General features: G+C 38.6%; 1 non-coding gene across 1 annotated transcript; it reads right to left on the bottom strand.

Annotated features, from left to right (window-relative positions):
- Positions 1 to 641: 641 nt before the first annotated feature.
- Positions 642 to 759, bottom strand: LOC149242275 (U5 spliceosomal RNA). Its single transcript, XR_016246854.1, has one exon. It is a non-coding gene; the product is annotated as a U5 spliceosomal RNA (small nuclear RNA).
- Between the last annotated feature and the right edge of the window lie 11652 nt (positions 760 to 12411).

The following is a 12411-nucleotide window of genomic DNA, read 5'->3' as shown; positions in this document are numbered from 1 at the left end:
GGAACGCTCACTATTTGTCAGCATCTTGCTTGATGCAAAATTGTGGCCTTTTACACAGCAAAAATTGGTTCCCAGAATACTTATGTATAAATTAAGCGAACAGATCAACCGTTGACAGGATCAGTTTATGTGAAAACAGAAGATTTTGGAATGATAAGGTCAAATTGGAGTTGGTTGCATGAGTAAGTAGGAGTTTGGGGAAGGGACGCAAATCCGGAGCCTGATTTAGTTGAACAGAGACACAATTGAACACTTCAGCAACTAGTCATAACACTTCAGCAACATAGAGACCCAAGTCTAGCAAGACAGACTAACTATTTGGAGCATTGATGGGAGTCAACCGATTTCCCCATGCCCACTCTTTTTTTTAAGTACTAGAAACACGCCACACTTCGCATATGGATCTTAGATACCTAACATATATATATCATAGAACGTAAGATCTTACATATATACCATATTTATCAAGTTACTCTGAGAGTATAGCTCGGAAATCACACACCTACATACTACCTGCAAATTGAAGAATATATGGAAATATAGGTCATCGATTCCGCAAATTTTACAGTATATGATTGATTCCCGCAAACTGAAGAGTATATATGTCATTTATTCCGCTTTGGATTTACTGTGTGGACTTCACATCTCAAGTGAGAGAGAAGCCTCCAAAAATTGGCGTATGCCGCTGAGAGTGGCCAACACACGGTATTCTTTAGTAAAAGGCGAAAGAATAGTTCGCTTTGTGTTGACCACACGGCTCCGTAAATTTTCATACCAATCGCCCGACTATTTGTAGTCCATCGTCTGTCTCCTCTTAATCTCACATTGAATGTGGGACAGTTTATCACCCTACACACCTCACTTTTATTTATTCATAAATTGATATTCCTATTAAATTTGTTCAGCTGGAATATAAAGCAACGCATCTGATTCAACAAAAACCAAATATTTAGTAGTTAAATGTTTAATGATATTATCTAGAGTTATTAGTTGGTAGTTGGTACGTTATTTTTTATTTATATACATGAATGGTGTGCGTGTAGTTTTTTTTTGTTTATTCTATTAAAATGATATGTGTTAACACAAAATTATTTAAAAAATAATAATAATAATAATAATTTATATACTTGTATAGCATCAGGCAGATAGCGGAATTTACACATCAAAGGAAGGTTACATTCAGTTAATCAAACAGAAGAAGCCCGAAGTTTTAGACAGCTGGTGGCAGAACATTTGGAAACTCTCAGCCACGCCTCGATCCAAGCTCTTCACATGGTGCGTTCTTAGGAACAGAATCCCCACAGGGGAACATCTCATGCGCCGAGCTCAATATGGACCGACGAGATGTGCACTGTGCAAAGCCGACACCGAATCCACAGAGCACCTATTCCTGAGATGCAGTTCTGTACAGCTCGTGTGGAATAACTTAAAATCTTTTATTCACTATTCAGGGGATTGGAGCGGAACTGACCCATTAAACGCTTGGATCAAATGGGACAAGAGACACAAGGGCTCGAAGGCTGCAAACTTGCCCATCATAGTAAATTGGTCCATTTGGAAAGCTAGAAATAGTGTGATTTTCGAAGACAAGGAAATCCAATGGCCTCTCATCGAGGCTGGTATTATCTCTGCATTTAAAGAACTTCTGGATCCGCCTCCTCCAAAAAACCGAAGGCCAAATCCTCCCCCCAACATTGACCAGGGAACTCCTTGGGCTTATTTTGACGGAGCTGCCAATGTACAAAGCTGCGTGGGTGGTTTCATTCTGCACCTAACTGATAAACACTCCTATCAAATAAAAGCGGGTCTGGGTGCTGGAACAAATAACTTCGCTGAACTCATTGCTTTGCGCCACCTACTTCACTTTGCATTAAGTCATCAATGCACCAGCATCAACATATTCGGGGACTCTCAGATTATTATAAATTGGTTCAATGATTTATCTACATGTCACATGCACATACTCAGAAACATTCTTGATGAAGTTCTTCAGCTCAAGGAGGCATTTAATCATATCTCTGTTTCACACATCTACAGGGAACATAACAAGGAAGCTGATAAATTGTCCAAGGAGGCCGCGCTGATGGAACGAGGAGTATGGGAGATCACCGAGACTCTGGACCAACAGGAACAAAAATTTTATCACCGCCCTTATATAGACCTGGGTTATCCCACAGCGGGTCTACACCCTACTTAATTATACAGGAATATGGCAGCAGCTTTATACATGACAGTTTTTTGTACAGTTCTTTTTTGTAAACAGACTGAAGGATGCCTGAAAAGCATTATAGAAACACTCTGTGCGGTATAACCGAACATCATAACATGCAATTTTTTGTAAAATGTACAGATATATACAGTGAACATGGCATATGCGCAAAAACATCTACATATGTAATTTTTCATATTAATGAAATTTTACGGATTTTTCCAGTGAAAAAAAATAATAATAATAATTTATATGAAATATGAAATATTTTTTCTCTTTACTCTAAGAAAAAAATTAAGAAATTTTAAAAATATTAAACATTACCCATCATATGAAACAATAATTAACATTAAAACTAATCAACACAACAAAGTTGATGTGAATTTTGATATAAATATAATTTTCTCTACCATATAATTTAATAACCTTCATTTTTATAATAAAAGTTCAACCCCATGACGTCTTCCTATCATAATATTTAGCGTTAAAACCTTTGTTAGCATTTAATCAATGTCATAATGAATTGTTCAATGGAAAAGACTATGCTTTATTCATAAATCACCCAACTTTATGATTTATGAATATTTAATAAATGATATCGACTATGTTTTATTTTAACTATTATTTTTTTACTTATAAAAATGGATAATTTATATAATAAAACTATGTAATAAGAAATTACTGGTGAAACAACGCAAAAGAAATATAAAAAATAAATCACCGGCAAATTTTAAGAAACAACCACAAAATTAAAGTATGAAATAATGATTAAACTAAACATTTGAAAAAAAAATCTCAAAAAGCATTTTACTAATACCATCATCATCTAAAGATGTTAAACTAGCAAACTAATATAATTCTCCCCCACTGAAAATATAACGCATATTTTTTGGAAATGAGCATTTAAGCCTAGCCCTTAAAATATAGCAAATCTCTTACGTTCTACATTCCAGGCCTGATAAGGCAAGAAATCGCCAATTGTTTCACTCCAAAAGAAGAAAATACTCTGTTTTGATAATTTAGCATCAACTTAACGAATAGGGCCTGTTTATTACCTTAATATACAATTATATAATATTATAATACTGACTTCATTATATGATACATATTGCCAGAATTTTAAAAACATTATAAAAAATAAATAAATTATAATTTTATTTTAAATCAGTATTATTATTAATTATAATAAGAATTAATATATGGGTGGCAAGAGAGGGAAAGGTGATTTTTGGTTTCGGTGTACAAACAAAGATACAATTCGTATGGGGATTCGGATTAACAACCAATAGCCAAGTTGAGTTTCTCGCTATATGGTAAGGTTTAAATCTAGCAATTGATCAGAAAAGTCAGGAAATCATGATATTCGACGACTCAATCAGTGTCATCTAGTGAGTTTGGAAGGCATTATGTCACTCTAAAGAGACCTCCTCTTCAATAGAGGCAAGGATCCTCCTCCAACTTCAACAATTTGAAAAGGTTGAAATTATGCATGTGTTAAGGAATTTAAATTCCTTAGCAGATGTCTTAGCAAATAAAGGATCAAGGATGCCACAAGGAATATTGGAAGTTAACCACAAGCAAATAATTAATTCCCCTTTACCATGAGAATTCATATATGCACAATGGCATCAATGATTACAATTGATGAACAATTAACAAGGAGGAATTTGGAATTTATTATGAAGCATGGGATAAGACAACACTTAAGGTCTTAGGACTGAGGCTAAGAATGATTTGGCGTCCAATACTTAAGGATAAACCTTGATTATCTCTCGAGGCATACACCTGTCATTTTTCCATCACCACTTGGACGACGATCTCACTCTTGCTCTGCATGGCTCATCTTAAGTCTGGTGTTGGGTAGAGGTTAATTAAAAAGTCGAAGCCAAATCAATTAATTCATATTCATTCAGAGTCTCAGCTAGACGATTGTTGTAGCAAGTGGTTTTTCCAGCGATTATTTTCTAGTGGTTTCATCTGATATCTCCTAGGTCTACATTTAACGAAGGAGGCATTGGTAACCATAGTTGATATGGTTTGTTATAGTGGCATGATCTATCAGATTCACGTATGGAATTCAGGTATTAATACCCCCCTTCAGTCTTCATGTTGTGCAATTTTTTCTCACTTTAGCCATTCCAGAGTCTACTTCTATAAGTTGGTTCTAACATCAAATACATATGCCATGAACATTGAAGGTTCTTCTTCTCGTGAGTTTGAATCAATGGACATCAACTCTGTAGGTTTTAACCTCGTACAGAAATTACCCGCATACGAATTCTAAGAACATAAAATAAACAATGCAAGTGCATAACACATAAAACACATATACATAGAGATTTTCCCCTAGATCCCAAAACTGGGACTACCAGCTTGATTTTTCATTATGTTCCTTTCAATGTTACAATACATATATATACATGCCGAAGCATCCAATACCATGGACCGAAAACCATCGCGCCCAAAACCATGTGCGAAAACCATGCACAAAACCATAGATAGGTTTGCCCACCTAATATAGGGTACAAAAAAAACTTTCCCTGGGGCGCTACCCCGAACCCCATAGATGGGGGCTAACCGCCCCCATCAAACCCCCTATGACCCCCCCCGTTGCGCAGTCAGCACAACGAAGGGGGGGCGGAGTAACCCCCGGTTTAACTAGGGGAGCTAGTTGTGGAAAGAATATAACACAACCCAACAAATTCAATTATGGATAAGTTCCTAGCTATGATGGAAGACATGAAATTGGGGTATAGATTGAGGCAAGAAGTGGAGGATAAGACACGCAATTCTTTACAAACGATTTCCAATTCGCAATTTGAGCTCATGTACGCCAAGATCAATCAACTTCAACACAAATTAAGGATGGAGATAACAACAATTCATTGAAAGTTGGAGGAAATGGAAGAGTTGTTCATTGCCAAGCTACAACTTTCATTAGATGACCCCAAGTCATAGAAGGAGGTAGTGAAAAAGCAAGGAAGGTCGGCCCAATCTTCTGGCCACCCAGGTTGCTTACTTTTGATGCTTAGCATCGTGTTGTTAAATTTTGTTTTCTATGCAATGTAGATATAGGTTGCTTTTAAGCTCTTTCATCACGATATATTAGACATATCTTTAGAGTTACAATGAGAATATGTCATAAGCTTAGACTGTATGTGTCTTGGACTTCAAAATCCATACTTTTGATGGAGTTAGATGAATTTTGTAGGGGTTCTGGCCCATATTCTAGATTTTTCCTCTTTTAATATAAAACTCGCTATCTGTTTCTTTGAAAATAATAATAATAAGAAGAAGAACTAATACATGATCCCCTTGATTGGGGTGATTAGTGACGTGGTAAGGGAGGTTGGGGGAGGAGGCACCCTAGTACCTCCCACTGCATTTAAGAGGGGGGTGGCATGGCCATCCTGCCCCATGCATAACGCATGCATGTTTATTCTTCATTCACTATGATGTTAAGCTTTCGAGTGTTCTCTTGTCCTGTGAAGCATATCACTACTCTTTAACATTTATGGTGTGCCTAGACTCCTTCCCTACCACTTGTGGGATCATTTTCTTAGATATGTAATGCTATCAAACCTGTGCACAGAGGAAATTCTGCAGAACCATGGTGTGATTCTTAGCCTTTTTCTAAGAAGGGGTCACTTGTCTCTGGTGATGTAGTGGTAGTGACCTAAGATTGCATACTAGCCAGTTCGACTTTTGTTTCTAGTAGGAACAGTTGCTTGCTTAGGATGTTGGATTATGGATCAAAGTCATTAATTGGGCTTACAAAGATTATGTGCCTTGTAACTCTACGAATTTCACTAGAAATGAAGAGGGAAGTTGTCAGCGTCGCCACCCTACATTCTGTGTTTTAAATCCTATCAGCTCTAGCAAAATGGGTTAGTGCTTCAGGTTACAAGCTTTTCTCTTGAACCCTATTATTTGTTGTTATTACTATGAGTCTGTGTGGTTCAAGTTTGGGTATTTCATGTTAAAATTTATGGGGTTTTATTGTGTCTTACGCCTTGGGGTTTCTTGGTGAGCTGGTGTTTCTACCTAGAGGAGGTATTTTGCACCTGTGGTTTATTGGTCTTTTTATTTGTGTTGGCTCCAGCTAGCCTGTATTCCTTATATATTCTGGCCTTTCATCTATCTCGAACAGTTTAGTTTCAATCCCCTCAGTTTGGGTTTGTTGGGCTTTAGTAACCTCATCAAGCTTCATTCTTGTTAGTGCAAAATGCCCTGGAAACATATGCGTAGCCGCAAGGGAGCTAGTGGTAGAGGACCGTAATGGCGACTGCATGCCCAGGCCCAAGCCCAGGAAGCCATTGCTATCTTCCACTCTGCTACACCTTCTGATATTCATGAATAAATCTACCAACTTGAAACTCTCACCACTAATGACTGTTAGGCATATTCCGAATCTAAAATTCTGAAGGAGGTAGCAAATTGTTTTTGATCTGTAAACTATCGTGGATATTCCACTGGACAGTTCGTCACAACAAATCTAATAATATTATATTAAAACTATGAAAATTCTACACTATTAAAGTTTATTAAACTTTAAGATATGTGAATTTAACTGTAATTAGTGCATGCATGCGAATAAAAATTATGCAAAAAAGTATAGATCAACAAAATAAACACACACACACAGGACACAAGATATGCTTTGTGGGAAACCCTTTCGGGAGAAAACCCAGCTCCAAGGTGAGGTCGCTTCGCTCTCTTTCTCTGTCTAGAAATATGGTTGTAAGTACAAATAAGTAATGCTAGTGGTATGTGGGCTACTACAATGCACATATCCTCCCTGTGTATTCTACCTTCTATCTCTCCTGGATATATTTTCTCAGTTATAGAACAAAATTCTCTCGAAAGAATGGAATTCCTCTTCCTCCTAGTGGCCCGGTTATAATACAACTTGATAGCCTACTAGTGGTTAAGTTTGATTATATCAACTCTTAACTAGAGATACAAAATAGACTCTTCTAGAGTCTTTTACATCAAAAACACATGGCTAGCCCCTTTTCCATGAATAATGGGGGTTGACGCGACATCCTATCGAACTATAGGTGTGAAAACAGGAAGGTCAACTTTTGAGTCGCATAACTTTTGCATACGGACTTCGATTGACACGCTTCTTGCGTTGCTAGAAATATCTCTATGTGTAGAATAACATGAAAAGGTGTGGCACAAAAGCGACAAAGTTTTACCCCCAAAAAAATCGCTTGATGCCTCAAAACGCTCCCAGAAGGTTTCAGACCCTTTTTCACCAAACTGGGTCTCGCCGTAAAAACAGTCCCGTGAGCTGATTCCTCCACTTTTTCCACTCCAAATGCATCGAGATGGATGACAAACAATATAATGATCCAATTCAGATCACACCTCCCCATTTTGGGAGGCTTTTGACCCCAAAAGCTTTTACTAAATGAGGAGAGGAAAATTTTCCTCCACCTTCTCTCTGGTGTACCATTTAGCTTTGCCTGGTAGTTGTCCCTTCATCCCAATCTGCCAAAGGTCATGTTGCCCTTGTCTTGTAGTTCTGGACCTCTTCTACAAAAATGTATCTTCTGTCAACTCTACCTGAGCGTCTGGAGTCAAATCCTCCACATAAGGTAGGACCTAATCCTCTTTTTGATCTAGCATGGAAGGCTCACAAAGTTTCAATTCTCTACATCCACAACTTAGTAAATGCGCATATATGGTGGTAAACTGAATCGATAGGCATTAGCACCCACATTTTCCAGTATCTTAAAGGAAACATACCTTAGAGCCTTAATTTTCTTATCAGGCCTCTGCAACTTCTCCTTGTTCAACTATAGCCATACTCTGTCTCCCACCTTGAATGATTTCTTTATTTTGTGATAACCATGCTTGGCCTTATACTTCTCCTGTGACTTCTGCAGTGTTTCTTGTACATGTAGATGAATTTGCCTGATCTTCTCTATAAAATTTTCAGCCCTCAAAGCATCTCCTGTAAGATCTTCCTTCACTCCTCCTTACTACCCATATGCAATATCCAAAGGTGAAGGTGGAAAATATCCAAAACAAGTCTCAAATGGGGACTTTCTTGTAGAAGTGTGGATTGATCTATTGTAAGAATGTTGTATATATACCAGATTTTCATCCCAGATCTTCGAATGCTTCTAGTTGTATCCCCTTAGAATTTGTATCAAAGTCTCGTTGACTACTTTTGTCTGCCCATCTGTCTATGGATGGAATGATGTAGATCTCTTCAACTTTGTGTCCATCTTCTCCCACAATGTAATCCAGAATGCACTGAGAAATCTTGTGTCCCTGTCTGAAATGATGCTCCTTGGTATCCCAAAATGCACCCAGACCTGTCTAAAGAACAAGTTTGTTTCTTCTTGTCCACTAATAGTCTTTTTATAGGACATCAACACACATAATGTTGAACCTAACAACTACCAGGAACATGTAGTCATCTCCCTTCCTAGTTGTCAGTAAACCTCCCACAAAGTCCATGGAAATGATTCCCCAAGGATGAGTAGGTACATGTAAGGGATGATACAAACCTTGTTTCATGTTGCAAGGCTTGCTGGTACAACAAAGCATGCATCCTCTTATGAACCTAGCTACCTACTCTTGCATCTTGGGCCAATACACATACCTTTGCAAGTTATCCATGGTATTCCCTATACCAAAGTGCCCTGCAACCTTGGAGGTGTGAGCCTCTCTAATCAGTTGCAATCGCTCATCTTTAGGAACGCATAGCTTATCCAACATGTAGAGTAACCCGCCCTGGAGATGGTAGTCAACAACATTGTTTCCATCGTGCACATGACTCTGACTTTTCAACTGTTGATACACCTCATTGAAGTCCTCATCTTTTGAATATGCCTCTCTATATGCATCATGGGTGAATGGATCCATGTGCATAAGAGTCCCCAATGTTGTAATATTTGATGTGGGTGGCCTTGAAAGCATATCAACCAACTTGTTCGTGTTTCCTTTCTTATACTTGATCACCAAATGAAACTGTTGCAAAAATGACATCCACTTGTATTGCCTAGTCTGTTGTAGCTTACTCTGGGCCTGCAAGTACTGTAAGCACTGATGATCTGTGTGGATTATCATCTCCTTTCCCAGCAGATAGTGCTTCCACTTTTTCACAACTTACACCATGGCATATAATTCCTTATCGTAGGTAGGGCAGTTAGGAACTACCCCGTGAAATACTTCAGAATGGTAGCAAAAGAGCCTTCCTCCTTGCATCAAGACAACTCCCATAGCATACCCACTCGCATCTGTCTCCACTTCAAAGGGCCGCTGCAAGTTTGGTAATGCTAGGTTTGGTGCTTGAATAATCTTCTTCTTTAGCTCCTCGAAATCCTTCTACTGACCTTTTCCCCACTAGAAACTCTTTCCACTTGTTGTTATGGTATGTAGTGGTGTTGCTACCGCTAAAAACAAGGTTATGAATTTCCTTAGGTACTGTGATGCCCCAATGAAACTCCTGACCTCATAAACATTAGTAGGCACTGGGCCATTTCATGATGCCCTCCATCTTGGAAGGATCTATCTTCAACTCTCCTCCACCAATCACATACCCCATATACACCAAAGATTGTTGTGCAAACTTACACATCTTGAGATTTGCTAGCAGTTGGTGCTTCTTCAATATTTCCAACACTTGCGTCAAATGTGAAATATGCTCCTCCCAGGTAGCACTATATACTAGTATAACATCCAAATAGACAATAAAAAATGAATCTATAAAAGGGCGCAATGTATCCTTCATTAATCCCATAAACGTAGTTGGTGCATTACTTAGGCCAACTGGAAAAAGTAATTATTCATGCACCTTGCCTGGTTTTGAAGGCAGCCTTCCATGTATCTTCTTCTTTGAATCAAACCTAGTGATATCTAGACTTTAAGTCCATCTTGGTGAAATGCATTTCTTGTTGCAACTGATCTAGCAGATCATCTATCCTAGGCAGGGGGTATATGTTCTTGAGCATGATTTTATTCAACGCCCTATAATCTATACACATCCGCCAAGTCCCATCCTTATTTGGCACAATGATGATGGGTGACCCACATGGTGATGTACTTGGTCGAATGACACCTTGTTCCAGTATCTGCTACAACTATTTCTTCACCTCACTTGCTTCTATAACATATTGTCTGTACAATCCATATTTGGCAACGGGGAGTCTGAAAATAGTTGGATCTCGTGTTCTACTTATCTCTTAGGTGGTAACCCTTTAAGCTCTCGAAACACATCATTGTATGTTTGTAACAACTCCTCCAATTGTTGTTTCTGTTTCTTAGTACACCCCTCCAGAGATGCCTTGCCTCTTATTGACTCCTCTTCAAACTAACTTTCTCTTAAAAATAATAAAACATTCTTCTTACTGGAACTGATCAGTTTCTTGGCTTGGTTAGCACTTACCAATGAAATTTCGACTTGCCTTTGTGCGCATTGATGATGAACGATTTTCCATCCTTGATTAGCTGGTATTGGTTATCTCTCCTCATGAATATTGCATCACGCATGTACATGTATGGACTCTCAAACACGACTCCACAAACATCAAGGGGAACCACATCCAGATCTACTTCATCAATAAAATCAACACTGATAACAAATCTAATTTTGCATTGTTTTGTTACCTTTAGCTTTGAATCCTTATTTACCCATCCTAGTGGATATGGGTTTGGATGATCAAGAACTTCCAGCCCCAAATTCTTAACCAACTCTGTTGCAATGAGATTCGCCTGCGATCCTAAGTCAAACAGAGCATCAATATTTGGCTTCTTGACCTTTATCTTTATATGGAAGAGTTTTTCTCTTTTGTATGGCCATCAATGTTGCAGTGGTTGCTAGGATCTTTGCATTGGTGTACTGCGGCTACCGTATTTTTTTCTTTTCCCCTTTTTGCTTCTTCTTCCCCTCCTTAGAAGCTTCGTGTTCCTCCTTCTAATTCAATCCACTTGATTGTGTTTTTTTCAGGCCTATGTTCTCCCCGTATTGTGCCTGTACACAAGCCTCGTCCACCGATTTGGCTTGAAAAACATCACTTGCTCTCGCAGATGGCGTTGCAAACCCCTCAAATACTTGAGGAGTACATTTGGGTTCTTTGGAGAGATACCAACACTATAGCCATCTTTCTGAATTCTGTGGTATACTCCTGCACACTTTGGCCCGACTTTTGCCTGAAGTAATGCCACCAGATCCATTGGTCCTCCACGTACCCAATGGGATAAAATTGTGACTTAATGAGATATTTGAAATCCTCCCACTTAGTCACTGGAGGTTCTCCCTCCAACCTCAGGGTTTTCGTGTCGCTCTCCCACCAAGTCAATGCATGGCCCTCTAATTTCAACCGCGTGAATGAGATATTTTATCCTTCCTTGATCTAATGGACACCGAAATAAACTTCCAGTTCCTGCAACTAGTGGTTTAGATTCAGAGCTTCGATCTCGTCGTGGTACGACTTGATATCGACTTTTGGTTCCATTTTGAACAGGGATTGATTCACAACACTCGAACTGGGTTGATATTTTTTGGGTTCTTTCTTCGGTTGGTTCTTCGTGTATTCTCGATCTATCGATCCCCCTTTTGATTTGTCCTTTGCATTTGAACCCCCATCTTCTCCAAATATCCCAAGCTTATTGCTTAGATCCGCCATAAGGAGGTTTACATTACGGTTTATATTTGCGACTTGTTATTCAAGCCGCGAAAACTCACCTCTGCAGGATCACGGGGTTCATTTATAGATTCATCGACCATGATTAGGGCTTTACGATTTTCGACCACACCAACCTAGATCCCCTGCAAATATTCACAAATACCCAAAGAAACATGTTTTGATACCAAATGATCTGTAAATTGTCGTGGATATTCCACTGGATAGTTTGTCACAATAGATCTAATAATATTATATTAAAACTCTGAAAATTTTACACTATTACAGTTTATTAAACTTCAAGATTTGTAGATTTAACTGTATTTAGTGCATGCATGCGAATGGAAATTATGAAGAAAAGTATAGAATGACAAAATAATAACACGCACTCACACACACAGGATACAAGATATGCTCTCTGGGGAACCCTTTCGGGAGAAAACCCAGCTGGAAGGTGAGGTCGCTTCACTCTCTTTCTGTCTAGAAATATGGCAGCAGGTATAAAGAAGTAATGCATGTGGCCCATGGGCTACTACAATGCACATATCCTCTTTGTGTGCT

The sequence above is a fragment of the Pinus tabuliformis genome, chromosome 8 (assembly GCF_031772625.1).
Source record: "Pinus tabuliformis cultivar Carrire ecotype Pingquan chromosome 8, CPIR1, whole genome shotgun sequence".
Taxonomy (NCBI): domain Eukaryota; kingdom Viridiplantae; phylum Streptophyta; class Pinopsida; order Pinales; family Pinaceae; genus Pinus; species Pinus tabuliformis.
This window is presented reverse-complemented; position numbering and strand designations above follow the sequence as displayed.